The sequence below is a fragment of the Agelaius tricolor genome, unplaced genomic scaffold (genome assembly GCF_023055355.1).
Source record: "Agelaius tricolor isolate 1412-34295 unplaced genomic scaffold, bAgeTri1.0.p SCAF_147, whole genome shotgun sequence".
NCBI classification, from domain to species: Eukaryota; Metazoa; Chordata; class Aves; order Passeriformes; family Icteridae; genus Agelaius; species Agelaius tricolor.
In genome coordinates this window covers 7,335-27,323 of record NW_027269407.1, presented here as the reverse complement: position 1 = coordinate 27,323, position 19,989 = coordinate 7,335, and the positions used below count along the sequence as shown (strand labels likewise).

Genomic DNA, 19,989 nt, shown 5'->3' with positions numbered 1-19,989 from the left:
CGTTCCACAGGCTGTAATTAGTGCCTGGTAATTAGGTTTGTCTCTCTGTTCCAGCCCCAGCACCACGGTGGGCTGCTGTGGAGCAGGGGGGTACAGAGCCAGCGTCACCGTGTCCCCACATGTGACATCATCCCCAGCTCAGGGTACAGCAAAGCTGCTGGGACAGAGTGGTGGGAGGGCACTAAGGGCTGTGGAGTGTGTCAGGAGAGGTGATCTGGGGGGAAAAAGGTTTTCTTTGTGTTCCCTCAACTAAAATTTGGCATTTTCTGGTTCATTTTCTCCTACAGGAGCAAGCAGGGCAGTGGTAGGAGCTGTGTTCAGCTGCAGTGGGGTGGGCCTGGGGGGTCTCCATCTGCCAGCAGCAGGCTCTGACAGGCAGGAAACATCCCAGGGACACCCCCTGTGAGCAGGGAATGGCTCCTGACACTGGACAGAGCAGGGACAGGCAGAGTCTTTCCCTGCAAATACCCTTCCCTGCAAATACCCTTCCAGCAGCATCTGAAGGCACTCTTAGATCAAGTGAAGATAAAACCATGGAAAAACCCTTCAGCCCAGCCTCCCTGCAGACCTCAGCCCATGATTTGGGCTATTTAAATACATGGAGTAGGAGCTGGAAGTGCAGCTGATGAGGAGCTGGAGGAAGGCTGTCCCTGCAAGGCGTTTTGCAGCTGCTGAGTGACTTTTGAAACTGAGGAGGAGCCTCCAGCCACGTTCCCAGTCCCCTCAGCTCCCCTGTCTGGGGCACATCACCCTGCTTGCCTCCTTTCCCAGCTCTCCCAGTGCTGCTGGCCTGCAGCAAGAATGGCTCTGCATCCACCACCTAACCCACAGCAGCTCTGTCCAGAGGGGATTTCCCTCCTGCCCTTTCCCTCCCTTTCCCATCTCTCCCCTCCTCACACACTGGATTAAGAGCATTCCCCAAATCCAGCACACTGGGAGGGATGGAGCCAACAAACCTCCTTCAGCTTCCTTTGCTCTGGGACTTGCTTTCCTCTGCAAGGGGGTTTGGGGTGTGCAGTGCTTCTCCTTTGGGGTGTGATGGGTGCTGTGTGATGCCTCAGCACCTCAGAGCTGATGGCCAGGAGCTCCCCATGCCTCCCTTAGAGCTTCAGTCATCCCTCACACCCAGAACTGGAGGTGGGCTTTGGCAGGGGTAACAAGGACAGCTTTGTAAGCAAGAAGAGATGGAGAGTAAAGCAGGGTCCTGCCTCTCCCACATGTGCTGATCCCAAATCTTTTTTGGAGGTAAGTGTAGCCCCTGGTAACAGCCATCCCCCTGCTGCTGGTGGGGCTGAGAAATCCAGGGCTTTTCTACTTCATCAGCTTAGAAACCAGACCACAAAAGGCAAAAATCTCTCCAGGAGAGATCTGGGGCTAGGCAGCCACCCCTCTGAGCCATCCTCTGCCCCCAAAACCCAGCAGCAAAGCCCAGGCTTAACCTCAGCCCCAGCAAGGCTGAGCCCACACTGGAGCTTCACACCTGGCTGGGACAGGGATCTCCCCTGGTGTTTTGGACAAAGCATTCATTTTTGCATTTTGTGGTTTGGTTTTAAGATGATGATGTAGAAAACTTAAATTTCTCCCCCAGGCTCTGGGTTGGTGTGTGGGATGAGCTGCTGCCATGGGCTCAGCCTGAGATGGGCCCCCCTCCAGCCCAGGGCTGGGAGGATCTGAATGAGCCTGGGTGTTCCAGCAGGGCCAGCACAGGCACACACAGCCCATGGGGCTGCTCTGGTAGCCCCAAAGGCTCCATGACACCCTGGGAACAAGGCAGGAGATGCTTTAATTCCATTTCCAGCCCAGCTCAGCGCAGTGTGCCAGCCCCAGGAAGCAGCAGGCTGGACTGGCCCAGGGGCAATTCCAGCCAGGTGGCAGGAGAGCTGGTGCAGGGCTGCAGAGGGGCAGTCACAGCCCATCCTGCCCCCAGCAAGATGAACAGGACAGGCACACCACCCCAGGCAGCTGCAGAAAAGCAAAACCTGGCAAGTTTCTTCTTTTAATTTAAAAAAATGAGAAGCCAAACCAGCCCAGTGTGGTTTCAGCTGGGGGTCTGAGGCCTGGGTGGCAGCAGGAGGGGGCTCAGCAGGCAGGAGCCTTGGGCTTCGTTAGGATTCAGCCCTTGGAGCTCTCCTTTCCCTCTGATGCCTGAGTGTGATTGACACTTACAAATTACCCAGCCAAAAGTGTCGAGTCTTTGACCCCTGAGTAACATCTTTGGCAAGCCTGAGATTTGCCAGCATTTTGTCATCTAATTACTACAAATCCCTTGAAAATTCACTGGCTGGTGAATTTTTAATGCGGGACAATTTCAATGTGATGCATGGCCCAGATGGGCAGTGCAGGCTCCTTCCCTCTCCCCCCTCTGCCTCCCTGCCTGCCCTTCTCCTGCTTCCCTCCTTCCTTTGCCCCCCTTCCTCCCCCAGTCCCATTCCTTATCTCCCTCCTGCCTCTGTGCATCCCCATCCATGGAAGTGCCCCGGGATCTCAGCCCCTCCTGGGCTCTCCAGCCCAGCTCAGTGTCCCCCCTGTCCCCTCTCTGTCCTGCTGAGGGAGCTGCTACATGGAATTCTTGTTTTTTTTCCCCACCTTCTCAGGTCTGTGGCTGATGGATGGAGCAGGAGAAGCCTCCATGAGGAGCCAGCCCACTTGTTGCCAGTGGAATCCAGGGCTGATTTATGCCCTGTGTCCAGGTCCTAGGATTCCCAGCCTTTGAAATTCAGAGAGGAAGGAAAACCCTTGTCTGCTGGCAGCTCCTGAGCATCACTTCTTAAATCCAGGCAGGGATTGATTCCCTTCATCTCAGCCCAACCTGGGGGAAGAGGAACCTGGAGCAATGGACACTTCCCTGCTGACCTGGGGACTGACAGAACCTTCTCTTAATATCTGAATTAAATAATTCCTGTACATTAAAAACCACATTCTGTACATTAAAAACCATATTTTTAATTTCCCAAACTGAGCAACGTCTGGGTTTTGGTTGGCTTTGTTTCTTCCCCACAGCCAAGTCATTTTTTGGGACCGATAGAGAGATAAGAGCAATAATTCCTGTACATTAAAAACCACATTCTGTACATTAAAAACCATATTTTTAATTTCCCAAACTGAGCCACGTCAGAGTTTTGGTTGGCTTTGTTTCTTCCCCACAGCCAGGTAGGTTTTGGGGCCGATAGAGAGATAAGAGCAGTTTTGGGGCCGATAGGGAAATAAGAGCAATAATTCCTGTACATTACAAACCATATTTTTAATTTCCCCAGCTGAGCCACATCTGGGTTTTGTTTGCCTTTGTTTCTTCTCCACAGCCAGGTAGTTTTTGGGGCCGATAGGGAGATAAGAGCAGTTTAGGAGGGAGGCCTGGGCTCTGCTGTGCTGGGCTTTGTGCCTGTGTCATTTCTGTCCCCGCTCCCAGGCAGTCGCCTCCCGTCTCTCCCTTCCCAGCTTTCAAAGGGAAAGAGGCTTTGCTTTTCAACCAGGGTACTGCTTTACATATGTAGGCAGCTGATAAAGTATTTTCACTTCGCCCCTTTCCCCTCTGGGAATCGCTGTCTTACGGCAAAACTGTTTTGTCTGACAAGGGCTGCAACAGATTACACGTGTTGGCTGCAAACATGGGGCCTTTTTTTACCCCCTTCCCCCCCCTTTTTTTTTTTCTTAAAAAAAAAAAAATAAATAAATCTCTATCTCTGCAGTGCCAGGAGGAGCTCTGCCTTTTGCCTCCAGCCCCCAGGAGCAGCCCGGTGCTGGGATCTGCTGGTGGCATCAGACTCCTCTGGGTGGTGCCTCTGGCCAGATTGGTTTTCTCACCGAGGTTAATTTGAGCCTGAATCCATGAAAATGTCACTGATTCCATCAGGGCTGAGCACATCAGATGGGCTGGCTCAGGGTTTGGGAGGGGGGAGATTTTAGGAGCCCTCAGCATCCAAAAATGCTGCAGCCACAGCATCCCTGGAGGTCAGGGGGACTCAGAGTGATGATGCTGAGAGCCAGGCTCCAGTGTCACACTGATCCACTCATGGTGGGCCATCCAGGACACTCCTTCCCAACCCATGGGCCAAGGCTTTCTCCCATCTCCAGCTGGGATAGGTTTATAATTTGCTTTTCAAGTCATCTGTTCAGGCATTGAAAACCTTTAAACCCTCAGGTGGCACCAGCAGGAGATGAGCAGAGCTGAGAAACCCCTGCCCAGGTTTGTCCTCTGGCTCCACCTCCTGAGCTGCCCCTCCAAAATCCCTCCCTTGTCCTCCCAGCAGCCCTAGCACCTGGAGGGAAGGTCTGGGACAAGATGGGATGAAGGGCACACCGGGATTCAGGGATGTTTTGCTGCTCAGAAGCTGCACACCAGGGCTGAGACGTGCCCAGATTGCAGAGGGAGAAAAATGAGGACACTGCAGTGCCTTGGAATGGGCACCCAAACCTGGGGGTGCCAGAGGGGGGTTTGGAGGAGAGGAGCCCTGGGAGGGAGCAGCTCATCACCAACTCATCCAGGCTGTGCCTCAGCTCCTTTTAAGGGAAAACACTAAATCTTTAGTGATGGGTTTGAAGGATTAGCATCTGGAGTTCGCCCCAGGGTGCCTGGAAATATCCAGCAGTGCCACCACTGAGGGACACCTGCCTGCTCCCAGACCTCTGGGGACCCAGCACTGGGCAGAGTTCGGGCACCTTCCCCAGGGAGAGGCCTCAGCCCTGGATCACCCAGCCTGAGGGGATCCCACTGACATTTCTGTGGGACAGCACCCTCAGCAGCACAGTCTGGCCCTGGGCACCTCGTGCTGGGCATTTCCACACCCAAGGATACCCAGAAGTTTTGTGAATCCTTACCTGCTCTTTTCCCTCTTTTCCACATTTTCCCTTTTTTTTTTTTTTTTTTTTTTTCCCATTTCACATCTTCACTCATGAAATCCCATGCAAGCAACAGGTCTGGGCCCAGGGAACACTTTGCTTGCCCCGAGTTTGTGGAGATAATTAACTGTGTGTTCTCAGCTGAAACCTGCCATGGCAGCCTGGGGGCTGTGCCATCCGTGGGGGCTGGACTGGGACAACCACAGGTGGAAAACACAGGAGGAACCAGCTGAGAACAGCCCTCCCTGGGCTGCCTCTTCTCTTGCTCTGTCCCTGTCCCTCAGTCTGGGCCATTCAGATCTGGGGACATCCTTTCCCAGCTTCTCTGTGCCCCACAGGAGCAGGGATGGGCGCTGCATCCTCCCCTGCCCACGTGGGAGCAGCTCTGGTGCTTTTCCCACCTTTTCCCAAGGATTCCTGCCCCTCAGCCCCCCAGGAGCCAGGGATGGGCACTGCATCCTCCCCTGCCCACGTGGGAGCAGCTCTGGTGCTTTTCCCACCTTTTCCCAAGGATTCCTGCCCCTCAGCCCCCCAGGAGCTCACCCCACTCCTGTTCCTCGCAGAGCCAGGCCTGGTGCTGCCCCTGGGAGCACGCTGGGTCCCTCAGCCCAGGGGCTGACACTGCTGGCCTGGTCAGGGCCCCCCACACCCCAACTCCCCCCCAGGGTCTCCCCAAGGCTGGGAAGATCCTGGCACTCCCTGACCCCCCTGCTCCCTTCGTGCCTGGCTGAGGAAGAAGTAATTAGTGCCGCTTGCTCCAGCAGGCAGTGCCCAAATGTCAGGGACAGCAGAGTCATTAAGACCTGGTTTTACTCCATGTTTGCTCCCAGAGTCTGTGTGTGAGTGTGTGAGGAAATTTTGGGGTGTGAATCCAGCCCCAAAGCACCAGGAAAAGTCCCTTCCCTTCCCCTGGCTGTGCTGCCCAGCTGCCACCTGCCTCAGTTTCCCTCCTGTCACCTCTGTAAGGGACCCATCACATCCTCCATATGGGGACAATCACAGGGTTACGTGATGGGAGGGTCAGTGCTGCCCCAGGGGGTGCAAGGGGCACCCCAATACCCCTGGGGTGGCTCAGCAGCCAGGGCAAACCTCCTGCTCCCATTTAGGGCTACAAACCAGATGAGCTGCCCGTGCTTGGGTGCCCATCCAGGTGCCCCCACGCTCCCAGAGCTGGGTGCCCGAGGCTGTGGGCAGGTTTGGGGGCACAGGCAGGCACAGGGTGCTGCAGCAGGACCGTGCTGCAGCCTGCTCCCCATCCCTGCTCCCCATCCCTGCTCCCCATCCCTGCTTCCCATCCCTGCTCCCCATCCCTGCTTCCCTTCTCTGCTCCCCATCCCTGCTCCCCATCCCTGCTTCCCATCCCTGCTTCCCATCCCTGCTTCCCTGCTTCCCACCCCTGCTTCCCATCCCTGCTTCCCATCCCTGCTTCCCATCCCTGCTCCCCATCCCTGCTCCCCATCCCTGCTTCCTATCCCTGCACCAAGCAGGAGAGGGAGAGAGCGGGAGGAAGCGGGAGGGAAAGGACATGTCAAATCAATCATATTTAAACAAAAGCCTCTTCGGCCCAAGGGCCCTTTTAAAAGCTGCTTATTTAATTAAAAGTCCCATTTTCCATATTTATGGCCCTTATTCAGTTAAATATTAACCGCCTGGGCCAGGGCTGGTTTATTCTTTGGGAAGAGGCAGAGTTGGGAGGTTCATTAGGGGTTTATCAGGCAGATGGATGGATGGATGGATGGATGGATGGATGGATGGATGGATGGAGGGATGGATGTGGGACAGCACATGTGGGCTCCTGACGGTGCCTGGGGACTGTGGGGATGACACCACCACTGCCCTGTCACCTTCCAGCAGGACACAGGGCTAAAAACAGGGGAATGGGGGCTGTTGGGATGGTGTGGGATATGAGCAGGGACAGCTCCTGCAGGAAACCACCTGAACCACAACACCAGGCACAGTTTATGCACCCAGCTCCCCTAAGCTGAGGCAGGATAATCATCAAAACACCTCAGTGTTTCCCTGGGGTCACTGGCTCCTGGCCTAACCCTGCCAGGACTGTTTTCCCCAGGATTGCATTCCCAGCAGTGCCTGAGAACCACGGCTGTGCCAGAGAGGCTCTGCTGGGTTTGGACATCTCAGGGCTGGGCAGGACCTCCCTGAAGGCTCATCCGTGGTGTCACTGCTCCAGGCTGGATCTGGGAACAAGGACCTCTGGGGGCTTCCTTGGAGTCATGGAGGGGGCCAGAGCTGCTCAGCTGGATGCAGGGAGCTGTGGGTGGCTGCAGAAGATGTGGGAATGAGGAGAAGCTGGAGTTTATGTTTGGGTTGGAAGGGACCCAGTGGTTCCACCCCTCCCCATGGGCAGGGACACCTTTCCCTAGAAGGGGGGAAGGGAAATCCAGGGAGCAGAGGAGCAGGCACGCTCCAGAAGGCGTCCTTGGGGTCAGTCCCTCACTGCCATGGGGCAGAGGGGAAGCCCTGCAGGGTCCCCTCAGGGCTGCATCCTGCTCTGCATGTGCTGGGACACCCCTGTGAGAGCTGCAGGAGAGTGGGGCTCATCCAGGCACCCCAAAACCTCCCTCTGAGCTCTGTCCACCCTTCTCCCCTTCATTTTTTTTGGGAGCCCAGCAAGCAGCCCCGTGCAGCTCCTCTCTCTAGAGCATCACCTCCACCAAGCCAGCCCTCCCTGTCCCTCCCTAAACACCGGCACACCGGGCTGGCAGCAGAGCCCACGGGGACCCTGCCTGGGGAGGGTGGTGCTGGCAGGGCAGGGAGTGAAACGGAGCCGGTGATTTCCTCCGGGGAGTGGGGGTTGGCTGGTGCTGGCAGGAGAGGGAGAGACACCGGGTTATCAGAGAAGTGTGAAGACAATAATGCAATCTGACATTTCTGAAATGAGACCCCCCGGTTGCCCTGGCAACGGCTCACGTGGGACCAGCTCCCGGGAGACGGCTCCGAGATGTGCTATAAATGATGTTTGATTAGAATTTAAATCATTTAGGCGGAGAGCAGATAGGCCTTTTGTCAGCGCGGGGACCCGCGGGGGTCACCCCGCCCGCAGCTGCCAGCGCCCCCGGGGATGCGCTGCCCCCGGGCACGGAGCTGCCCCGCGGCCCTGACCCCTCCAGCCGGGACCGAGCAGCTCCTGGAGCGCTGAGCCCCGAGCGCCTCTGAGCCCCGAGCGCCTCTGAGCCCTGGGCATGGAGCTGGAGGCTGCACCTGAGCCTTGGGTTCTGCCCAGCTGGGGCAAAGCCACCAGAACTCCGCTGTGGTTTCCTGCTAGCCGAGAGCCTTGGCTTCTGCCGGGCTCTAATTGAGATAATGGCACTTCTGAATTAATCCTGCCTCCCTGGAAGTTTCCTTCGGGTGCAGGAATGCGGCGTGGTGTCACCTGCAAGGGCAGTGCCCTTCCCCAGGCGGCCTCGGGGGACGTGTCCAGCTCTCCCCAGCACCGCCAGAGCGCAGTCTGGGAAATTCTCCGGCATCCCGAGCTGTTCTGGGGCAGGAGTTTGGCTGGACAGCCATCCCCGAGCATTCCCTGCTCTTGGGGCACACAGTGAGGCCCTTTTTTTGCTGCACAAAGCCTTCCTTGGGATGAAATTTATTCCCCTGGCTGCGGGGGCTTGCAGGAATTCACGCCTGGAGCAGGGCCGGCAGCCCTGGGCTGTGCTCCTGCCCTGGCTTTGTGGGGTGAGGGCTCCAGGGAACAGCTGCAGGGGCCAGGGCTCTGCTGGGGTCACCCTGGGGATGGGGACACCACCCCTGTCAGCCCAGGTGTGATCAACACCCACATCAGTGAGAAGGGGACCTAAAGGCATCTGGACCTTCTGCTGAGGTCTCATGGGTGGTGGCACCATCAGAGCCAGAGGCCAGCCCGTTTTGGAAGCTTTGAGAAGCTGTTTCTGTGCTTTAATATCAGCCAGGGCTGAGTGAGGAACACAAGTGCCTGATTCCCCAGCTGGTGGAGAGCGGTGTTAGAAGCAAACCAGCAGCAGGAAATTTCTTTTCCTAGAAATTTTTACAATTCCTTGCTCTTCAATGCCATGATTTAGATCCAATGAATCTTTAGAGCTTGCTTTTCAACTCCCCCAAAATGCCATCTGATCATGAAATTAGAGCTAAACTAATAAATCTCAACAAATATTAATCTAATGAATTTAGCTTCTTTCTGTTTGTGGACCAGCAAAGAGGGGAATTGCAATGTTCTCATATGTATTAATTATGTGAATGTATTCCACAAACCTTTCCTGACTGCCTTGGTCATGAATATTCTGAGTTTTGTTTTGTGGTTGGGCCCACCCCATACAATCAACTGTGGGTTTGGGGGGAAAGTTCAACCAAGGGGAGCCTGGATCTTAAAATCATTAAATAGTTTGTGTTGGGAAGCTCCTTGAAGCTCATCCCAGGACACCTCCCACCAGAGCAGGTTGCTCCCAGCCCATCCAACCTGGCCTTGTCTTGCCAGCTCTGAGCTTTGCTGTAAAATTCTCCACTTCTGATGGTCTTCAAATGGACTCTCTGAGTGTCTGTGGGGTGCACTGGGTGGGAGGAGAAGCCTTGAGCGATGCAGGTTCTGGATGTGTTTGGGGTGAGGGATGCACTGGGCTGGCCCTGGGGGCTCTAAGAGGCTCCTGGACACCTCTGGGTGGTTTTAGTGGGGATCTCCACGACTATAAAATCACTGGTGGTGCCTCCAGCCAGCTCTGGGGTGCTGCACTCTGGCATTTACTGACAGATGTTGTATTGGAGTGGTGGTGAGCTCTTCCTTCAGGGAGCAGCTCAGCTCTCATCTGGGCAGGGCAGTGTTGGGGCTGCTCCCCAAACCTCCCCAGCAAGCTCTGCCCCCCAGAATCACTGCTCCTGTGTTTGTGTGGGGCTGCAGAGCCTGCCCAGCTCAGGGGCTTGGGAGCCTGCTCAGCTGGAGCCCTCCCTTCACAGCTCTGCCTCTGCAAATGGGGTTTGGAGCAGGGGGCTCCCCTGGCAGGTCCCTGCAGGGCTCTTCTGGAGCAGCTTTGGGATCAAGGCTGCTCTGCCCAGCTCTGGAGCCTCCCTGCTGGGAGGAAGCCTGGCCCTGGAGCCAGAGGGAGTTTGGCACTGGGCTTTGGGGGCTGGGTTTCCCTCCTCCAGCCCATCCTTTGGGATTTGGGCACCCCCTGTTTGGGGAGAGGGGCTCAGAGAGCCCTGCAGGAGGGCGAGGGCAGGCTCAGGGGGACACCTGGGGGTGACACCTCAGTAATTGGCACGAGCTGGAGGTGCAAACCCAGGCAGGAACGGGCTTGTCAGCCCTGGGGAACTGTCCTGGGCATGCACAGAGCTGCTGGATGGGGCCAGGAGGGAAAATAACAGGGCTTGTTCCAGATCAGAAATGAATTAAACACCCCCTGATCCACCTCCAAGCTGTGTGCCACCCCACAGAAACACAAAACTGCTTCTTGTTGTGGCTGTTCTCCTGCAGTGCTTTGCCTTTGGGGCTCCCCCTGCACACACAGGCCCTGGGGACACTTCCCTGGGTGCCACCAGCTCTGCCCTCCTGGATGCTGGTCCCTGGCAGGCCAGGAAGGAGCTGAAGCAGCCCCAGGTAATAAAGTCTGATCCAGAACGGACATAAAACTGAATATATGGCTGTGTCTGATTAAAGACAAATTATTTTTGGCAAATATTAATGTTCCAGCAGGAGTGGCACAGCAGCCACTTCAGCACATCTCTTCATTTCCCTTCAGTTTTTCAGTCTGATGTTTGAAATACCCACCCAGAACTGGTGCATCCCTCTGTGGGAGAGGCACCTGGGGCTGGGGACAAGGACAGGGAGAGGTGGCCCTTGTCACCTCCCTGGCACCAGCTGCTCCCTTTTCCCTGCCTGGAAGTGTGGGGAAAAGCTGTGTTTGCACCTCAGCTGAGGTGTGCAGCACCTGCCTGGGTGTGGAGAGGGTTTTCCCACTGGGAAAGTCCCTGTGCAGGGAGCAGGGAAGGTCAGTGCCTTGTTGTTAGCACAAGCCTTCTGGCCATGGGTGTGGTGGCCTGGGAAAAGCTGATCCTTGGGAAGGGTCAGGGCTGGCTGGGGCTGTTACTCTGGTTTGCACTGGAGAAACCTGCAGAGGAACTGGTAATAAAGGCCTGGAGTGATGGGGAATGGACCTAAATTGACAGAGGACAGGGTTAGGTTGGGTATTGGGAAGGAATTGTTCCCTGGGAGGGTGAGGAGGCCCTGGCACAGCAGCTGTGGCTGTTCCTGCATCCCTGGCAGTGCCCAAGGCCAGGCTGGATGGGACTTGGAGCCACCAGGATCAGTGGAAGGTGTCCCTGCCATGGCAGGGGTGTGATGGGATGAGCTTGAAAGCCCCTTCCAACCCAAACCATCCCATGATTTCTGATCCCCAAATCTGGAACCTCCCTGGCAGAGATGAGAGGTCCCAGCTGTGCTCCCGGGAGGGCTTTGGGCAAAGCCCAGAGCCAGGAGCTGCTGCAGGACTGGCAGCACCTCTGAGTGCCTGGGGCATCTCAGGAGCACCAAAGCCTGTGGCCTCCCTGTGACACCTGCAGGGCCATCTCCTCTTTGTCTGCTGCTCACAGCCGGCTCTGGCCGGTGCAGGGCTCAGGGAGGGGGTGACAGAGCCCAGCACAGCCGGGACACCCAGGGCAGCAGCTCCTCCCACTGACTGACCCCTCCTGCTCCCTCCAGGTGTGTCCATTGCCCCACAAACTGTGCTTAACCCTGCAGCATCCACCTCCTGAACTCGCCTGATTTTTATCTTTTTTAAAAATACATCTATTTTCTTTATCTCTAGACATTTGCTGCTTCCCCTCGTGCTAATGCAGGCATCTTCCATCACCAAACGCCTCGGGGGCAGAGGCAAATGGCACTGAGAGCTCTGCAGCCTGGGAGGAGGGACAGGGGACACCAGGAGCAGATGGGGCCATTCCTGCTCCTTCTCCTTCTCCTTCTCCTTCTCCTTCTCCTTCTCCTTCTCCTCCTTCACCTTCTCCTGCCACCCCTCACCTCCAGCAGCTCCCGCCCCTTGATGCCCCTCGGTTCCCCCACCCCTGACCCCCTCAGTGCTGCAATTCCTCCTCTTTTTCCCCTTTTTTCTCTTTTCCCAGCCCTGTTTGCTGCCCAGCTTTTGCTGCAGCCCTTTGGCTGATGAATATTCCATTTGTTTGCCCAGGTTGGGGCTGCTTGGAGCCTCAGGAGCCTCAGAGCCCATCCCAGTGTCTGTCCTGGTGGTTGCAGTTGCTGGGGTGGAAGGTGATGCACGGTGGGAAGGGAGAGGGAAGTGGGCAAAGCAAACCTATTCCTGCTTTTGTCCCCAGCTCAAGAGCAGAAATCCCTTCATTTCTCCCAGGGGAACTGGGGGATGGATCTGTCGGGTCCTGCTGAGGCAGCTGTGGGTGAGAGGAGGGGGTTTGGGGTGGTTCAGGGGTCCCACAGCTGGCAGTGCCATGAGGAGGTGGCACCAAGGCTCGAATCTGTTCTGTGGGGTCTGCAGGGATGCCCTGCTCCTGCTGCCAGGGGAGATGGGGACAGGGAGGGGTGGCAGGGGTGGTCTGGGGGGTCCCACAGCTGGCAGTGCCATGAGGAGGTGGCACCAAGGCCCAAATCCATTCAGTGGGGTTTGCAGGGATTCCCTGCTCCTGCTGCCAGGGAGGGATGGGGACGGGGAGGGGTGGCAGGGGAGGGGGTTCTGCCTGCTCAGGGTGACAGACGCATCCAAAACACCCCTCTGGAGGCAGGCAGTGCTCGGATAGCCTGGCTTTGCTGCTGGGCCGTGCTCCCAGCCCTCCTCCAGGTGAGGAATGTCCCTCAGCATCCCCCACCCGCTTTTCCCGGTGCACGGGATGCAGCAGCGGCCCGGAAAATAAACAACCAGCGCTTAGTGAAGCTGTTCTGCCAAATTTACACCTTTTGCCGGCGCACGGAGGGGGAGGCAGGAGCCGCGGCCGCTCCCCTTGATGGGCGCATCCATCATGGGCTATGAATGGCCGCGCTCCGGGAGGGATCGAGCGGGGACGGTGCCGGCTCCCCTCGTCCATCACCGGCCGCGGACAGCGCTGGCAGCCACCCCGGCAGCTCAGGGATGCTGTGGGATCAGGGAGGAGCAGCAGGGTCCATCCCACAGCTCAGGGATGGAGTGGGATCAGGGAGGAGCAGCAGGGTCCATCCCACAGCTCAGGGATGCTGTGGGAGCCAGGAGGAGCAGCAGGATCCATCCCACAGCTCAGGGATGCTGTAGGGTCAGGGAGGAGCAGCAGGATCCATCCCACAGCTCAGGGATGCTCTGGGATCAGGGAGGAGCAGCAGGATCCATCCCACAGCTCAGGGATGCTCTGGGATCAGGGAGGAGCAGCAGGATCCATCCCACAGCTCAGGGATGCTGTAGGATCAGGGAGGAGCAGCAGGATCCATCCCACAGCTCAGGGATGCTGTAGGATCAGGGAGGAGCAGCAGGATCCATCCCACAGCGATCCCTCCCGGCTCCAGCAGCCCCTGGGGACCAGCGTGTCACTGTCCCCATGGGCTGGGGCAGGGCTGTGCCCATGCAGCCTTTTAAAGGGATTTTTACAGGGATTTTTACAGGGATTGCTGCCAACTTTGTGGACCTGGATTCTCCTGGAAGCCACGGTGCTTCCTTCTGTCTCCCAGCCCTGGTTTTGTGTCTGTTCCCATCTCCTGTTCGAGTGCCTCTCACCTGTTGGTTTCCTCTAATGGCATCAGGTCCAAGTGGCTGAGCAGTTAAAATGAGCACCATCCCCATGGGTTTCTCTTTTTTTCTTTCTCTGGCAATGGGGGGTTTTTGCTCTCCTCCAGCTGCATTCCCAAGGGATTGGGCCTGTCCCTTTCCCTCTGTCCCCTTCTGAGGAAATGTCAGCCAAATTCCAGGAATACAGAGAGGGCTGGAAGTGCAGAGATCTTAAAACGTGGTGCTCCTGTGCTTTTGGGGTTTGCAGGGAGCAGATCCTTTGATGTTTTCACCAAATGGAGCTGGGGGAGCAGTGCTGGGGCTGGGTGCCCACCCCTCCTTCAGGACAGGGAATCAAATGGGCTTTTGAGGGAGGGGAAGGGGTTGTGTGGACCCCATCCACTGCTTGGTGCTCCCAGTGTTTTCCTGGCTCTCCTCTAAATCCCCTGACCCCATCCTGCTGGGGTGGAGGTGCTGTGCTCCTGTGAGCCATGGGAACCAGTGGAGTTCTGGTTCTGGGAGCACTGAGAGGCCATGGAAACAGCTCCTGGCTGGGCTCTGGGGTGTTTTGGGGGACAAAGGTTCCTAAAACATGGGGGCTTCAGGCTGGAACCAGCCCTGGGTGTGCTGGGTGCTGGCACAGGCTGCTCTGACCCCAAGCCTTCCCGGCACCATTGTATAAATCCATATCCACATATTCCAGCTGCCTCAGTGATTAATGCAGCTCAGCCCCTCCAAGTTTATTGCTCAGAAGTTCAGACCAGCTTCAGACCCCAAAAAATGTTGGTTTCCCCTCTCTGAACTCTTTTTCTCTGGTTCTGGCAGTCAGCAGCTGCAACACAACATCCCAAACCTCGTGAGGAGGATGAGGGATCTTCCTCCTCAAGCCAGCCTGAATGAGAGAAAACCAAACGAGATTGCAAACAATGCTCTTGTAATTTCTGGGGTTCATAGAAACATCTCTGCTGGGTTTGAAGGAAACAGATAACATTGCCAGGCCCCACTGTGAGTGAAGCCCCTTTCTGCTGTCCCTTCCTTCTCCCCACTGTCCCCAAACCAACCATGAGTGACCCCACAGCCACAGGGCTTTAACACACTCACCATTAAGTGGTTCCTGGGGGCAGAGTGTGTTTGGGAGAGGTGGGAGCTGCTGCTGGAGGAGATCCAGCCCTCCAGCCAGGCCCAGCTCGGGGTGCCAGGGGTTGGGGACCATTCCCAGGGTGGCAGGAGCCCCTCACTGTGCCCTTGGCTGCCCTGGGAGTCGCTGTGGGCTGGTGCTGCACAGCGGGGACAGGGAAACTCCCACTCTGCTGTGGGATAATGGATTTGGGGGGATCTGGATGGTGCTGGGGGGTTCCCAACAACCTGAACCCATGGTCCCTGTGTTCCCCCAGGCCAGACCCTGCACCCAGCCCAGACCCTGCACCCCAACCCTCACCCATCCCCAACCCTCACCCATCCCCAGCTCCCCACCCACCTCAGCTCTTCATCCACCCCCATCCCTCATCCACCCCCAGCTCTTCATCCACCCCCATCCCTCATCCACCCCCAGCTCTTCATCCATCCCCAGCCCTCATCCACCCTCAATCTTCATCCATCCCCAGCTCCTCACCCACCCTCAATCTTCATCCATCCCCAGCTCTTCATCCATCCCCAGCTCCTCACCCACCCCAGCTCCTCACCCACCCCAGCTCTTCATCCACCCCACCTCCTCATCCACCCCAGCTCCTCACCCACCCCCAGCCTTCATCCATCCCCAGCCTTCATCCACCCCCAGCCTTCACCCACCCCCAGCCCTCATCCTCCCCCAGCCCTGGTGCTCGCAGCTGCCGGCTGGGCTGGAGCAGGGGCTGCTCGGGGCTCTCGGTGCCTCGGGCGCCTCTCCCGCCCAGGCTGGGCGTGCTCCATCGCCGTCCTCCCCCCCGGCTCTGCTTTCCTGCTTCTTCCCTCACAGCTGCTTTCTCCTTCTGCTCCTGCTCCCCTCTCGCTCCCTCCACTCTGCCTCAGAGACACACATAACTCTCCCGTGAAATATATACAGTGTAAATATATAAAAAGCCGGCGTTTGCCTGCTGCTTATGTATTCATGAAATAGTAAATAAATTTTATGGGATAATGTGAAGGCTGCCAGGGAGCAGGAGGATGAAAACTAACCCCTAATGAGGCTCCGTGTCAGTTTGGCACACTCGGGATCGATCTGCCGCTTCCATTTAGCGCCCGAGCCCGGGGGGGAGGAGGCGCTTCCCCGGCGTGGCCTCGGCAGCGACGCCGCGGTGGCGGGCACGGGGTCACGGGCACGGGCCGGGGCTGGGCAGCGCTCCGGGTGTCGGGCTGGATCGGGGAGGGGGCGAAACGGGGCGGGGGAGAAGCCTTCCGGGGAGGGGATGCTCTTGGGGAGAGATGTGGGGGCAGAGGGAGGGAGGGATGCAGGGATGGAGGGAGGGATGCAGGAAGGGATGCAGGGAGGGATGCAGGGATGCAGGGAGGGATGGCGGGATGCAGGAAGGGATGCAGGGAGGGATGCAGGGATGCAGGGATGGAGGGAGGGATGCAGGGAGGGATGCAGGGATGGAGGCAGGGATGCAGGAAGGGATGCAGGGAGGGATGCAGGGATGCAAGGAAGGATGCAGGCTTGCACAAGGAGGAATGCAGGGAGTGATGCAGGCAGGGATGCAGGGTTGGAATTAAGCTTGCACAAAGAGGGGTGCAGGGTTGGATGCAGGCTTGCATGAGGAAGGGATGACAGTGGGAAGCAGCTTGCACAAGGAGGAACGTGGGGAAGGATGCAGGGAAGGATGCAGGCAGAAATGCAGGGAAGGATGCAGGAAGGGATGCAGGGATGCAGGCAGAGATGCAGGAAGGATGCATGGGGGGATGCAGGGATCCAAGAAGGGAAGCAGGGAGGGATGCAGGGCTGCAGGGAGGCTTGCACAGGCCTCCAGGCCACTCCCTCAGCAGGCAAGAGGAGCTCTGGGGTGCCAGTGTGGGCACAGCCAAACTGCAGCTCCCCTGCCCAGCTCAGGAGGGGCTGGGCTCCATCCTTCCACTGAGACCCTCCCATGGGAAAAGGGAGCTCCTGGGCTTGCCCAGGGCTGAGCAGAGCTGGAGTTCTTTCCTGCAATCCTCCCCAGGGAGCAGCAGCTCCAGCAGGGATGGAGGAGGGTGGTGGCTGCCCTGGGCACGTGGAGGTCCCCTTGATCCCTTTCTGTGCTCCCAGGAGGAACAGTGGGGACACAGGGTGTGGGGAGCACTGCAGAGGGGAAGGGCTGGGCTTTGGGAGGAGCCACAACAGGCAGTGAGACCCTGGGCACCCCACAGGCCTGTGGGGCTCAGCCTTCCCACAGGAGCTGCCCTGTGTTTGAGGGGCTGTGGGTGCAGGGCTGTGGGTTTGCCCCAGTGCTGGGTGCCCCAGCCCTACCTGCTGCAGCAGGGGCATGATATGATGGTTATTATTTGGGGCATGATATGATGGTTTGGGATTATTTGGGGTATGATGCAGCTTTTCCTTTAATTCAGTGTTTGAGGAATAGGGTCATACATAACAGGGGAAAAAGCCGGAAGGATGAGTGTGTGCTTCCAAACACCTGGGAATGTGGGAATTACCAGGCACACCTGAGAATCCCTCACCCAGGGAGGGATTTTAGGATTTTTGTAGCTAAAAACCCAGCCTGGGTTGGAAAGGAAGCAGAAATGTTGGTCTGGTTAATGCTGAGAGTCAGCTGCAGGTCAGCAAAGTGGGAACAGCACAGCAGCACTGGGCTGGGGCTGCATCTCTCCAACATCCCTGACAAATGTTAGAGCTTCATTTAGAGAACAGCCAAAGGGCCTGATGGAATACCAGAGGGGATGAGAGATATTTACACACATAAACACATTGAAGTTTTATCCTCTTTGGAGTGCCCAGTTTGAAAGCATCTCTTGGTGCAGCGTGGGGGAGCCCAGCAGGGCTGGGGCATGCAGGATGCTGCTGCTGCTGCTGGAATTTTGGCTCTGGATGGGTTTTCCATCAGGGATTTGAGGCCAAGCAGGTGGAGATGCGGGCAGGGACACAGACAGAGATGCAGGGAGCTGGGTGAAGCAGCAGCAGCTTTTCCCCTCCACCATCACCCTGCCAGCATCCTCACAGAGCTGCCCCACGCGAGGCACGGGGCTTTGGAAACTCACAATATTTGGGGTATTTACGGCGCAGTTTCGTTCCCAATTACCGTCCTCACCCGGAGGGAGCTGGAGCCTGCATCTGCCGTGTTCCTGCGCCTCGTGGGGAGCTGCAAACAGCCCCGGGCTCAGCCCCAGCCCCGCTCCCGCAGCCCCCGCGGCTCCCGCGGCCGGGACGAGCTCCGGGTGCCGCTGGCTCCCCTCAGCATCCGGCTCGCAGCCCTTCCCTCCCTCCCTCCCTCCCTCCCTCCCGCGCCGCCTCCTCCTTCTCTCCCTCCCTCTCTCCCTCCCTCCTTCCCCCCTCGTATTTTTTTTTATGGACGGAATGAGATGGAGAAGTAAAAATTATTAACCCCGAGGTCAGCGCTGGCTGCCTCATTCCTCTCTAGCTTCAAGCACTTTCTCCCTCATCTGTTTCACAGACAGCGATGTTCGGCTCAACACATTTGCATATACTTATTGCATTTTTTTAGTCTTTATCTATTTATTTATTTTTAAAGAGACAGAGCTGCTCCTGCCTCTTTTTTTTTTTTTTTTTCTTCTCCCTCCTGTGAGTTTTCTCTTCTCCAGCTGCTCTTTGGGATTTGATTCAGGCACAGCTCGCTGAGGGAGGCAGGGAAGTGCAGGACCTGCAGGGATGCTGGGCTTGCCTCTCCTCCTCCCACCTTGATTTCACCGCTGCTTTTTCCACGTTTTCCCTAGAAAATGGCTGAGCTGTCCCTCTTGGCTGCCGAGGGAGCAGGAGCAGGGTGCAGGATGGCCAGAGGGATGGATCCATCTTGCTCTTCATGGCCGTGCTTCCCCCTGGAGAAGCGATGGGGAAGGGCCCCAGGAAGCTCCTGGTGGCCCAAAGCAGGGTGGAGATGGAAGCTGCTCACCATTCCAAGGCTTTTCTTGGATGCCAAGCACAGCTGGCTCCTCCAAAGTCATCAGCACGTGGCAAAACCTGGACCCTCGTTCAGGAGGCAGCACCCTGAGGCTCAGCATTCTCCTCTTCACCACAGCAAAGCTTCTCCCATCAACCCCAAGGAACACCAGGGAGCGGGGGAGAAGAAAAAAAATTAAATAAAAAATTGCCATTGTTACATCCTAAGCTCAGCATCTCCCCAAAAATCCCTCTCAGATATCCATAATGGTCCAGCAGCTATTAGAGGCGTGGGAAGGAGGGAAGGGAAGGAAATGAATGCCGGGTGAGAAGGGAAAATTCATAGCCCAGCTGATACGCCATGATAAATAATTATGAGTTATTAATTTTAAATTACATCTTTAATGCGTTGCATGATTTTAATTCCCACCACAGTATTAATATAGGGGCTGTGGGTTTGATTAATTTAAAGTGGAACAGAAAGGTGTCGATTCCCAGCGCTGCCGGCGACCTCACGGGGCTGCACGGGGAGGGCCCTCCTTCCCTTTATTCCCTTTATTGTGGGATCAGGGCTGGGATGGCCGCTCCTGCGCTGTGGGGTGGGTGGGAAGAGTCCAAAGCAGGGTGTGAACAACAGCAAGGTGTTGAAGAGCCCACAGCTGCTTTATTTCGGGGGGAATCCATGAGGGAAGAGCATCACAGGAGAGCTGGGAGCGCCCATCCTGCTTCCCAGATGGATGAAAACCTGCAGAAACCCTCCCTCAGCTGCTGCATCCCAAATCCACACCTCCAAAACACAGGGACCAGCATCACCAAAACCCTCTGGGTGCTTCCACCCTCCCCTCCACCTCAGCCCCCCTGTGCCGGGGCCAGGAAGCTGCTCCAAGTTTGCTTGGCCAGTAAACTTCCCCTAAGTGTGACAATCGCTTTAGCTGCCCAGCGAGGATTTACCGGGCTTCTGTTATCTCTTTGAAAGTCGGAGTTCTCCAAATGGCCATGAGAGAGCAGCCGGAGAGGTCAGAGCCAGTTAGGCTGCACAGCCGTTCAAAGCCCCCTTGCAAGCGGCATTAAAGACGGGATTAAGTCTAAGAGGGTTATGGAGGGAGGAGTAAACCAGCCTTGTCCTGCACACAGCGCCGAGATAAGGCTCTGTTCTCTAGGTGTGAATTCCCGCGTGTGCAAGCGCAGGCACTCCGGGCTTTGCGGCAGAAATTGGAGGGATAATTCCGGAGGCGCGGGGATCAGGCGGGAGCGGGGCTGGGGCGGTGCCGCCGCCCCGCTATTTATGGGATTGTTCAATCCGGGCACAAACAGCCTCCTTTCCCTCTTGTTAGGGGCATAGATACTGGGGCACACTCTGCTATTTATGGGATTGTTCAATCCGGGCACAAACAGCCTCCTTTCCCTCTTGTTAGGGGCATAGATACTGGGGCACACTCTGCTATTTATGGGATTGTT

At 56.9% G+C, this 19,989-nt stretch overlaps 1 protein-coding gene across 4 annotated transcripts in view; it reads left to right on the top strand.

Annotated features, from left to right (window-relative positions):
- RBM19 (RNA binding motif protein 19) overlaps positions 1–18,924 on the top strand; it is a 69,254-nt gene extending 50,330 nt beyond the window's left edge. For 3 of the 4 annotated variants that reach the window (XM_071420531.1, XM_071420530.1, XM_071420528.1), the window contains exon 25: positions 2,595–2,959. The gene's annotated coding sequence lies outside the window, so the exon portion shown is untranslated. Of the gene's footprint in view, positions 1–2,594; positions 2,960–18,368 lie in introns of those variants that run through there. The other variant, XM_071420529.1, reaches the window with a different exon arrangement.
- Positions 18,925–19,989: the final 1,065 nt, after the last annotated feature.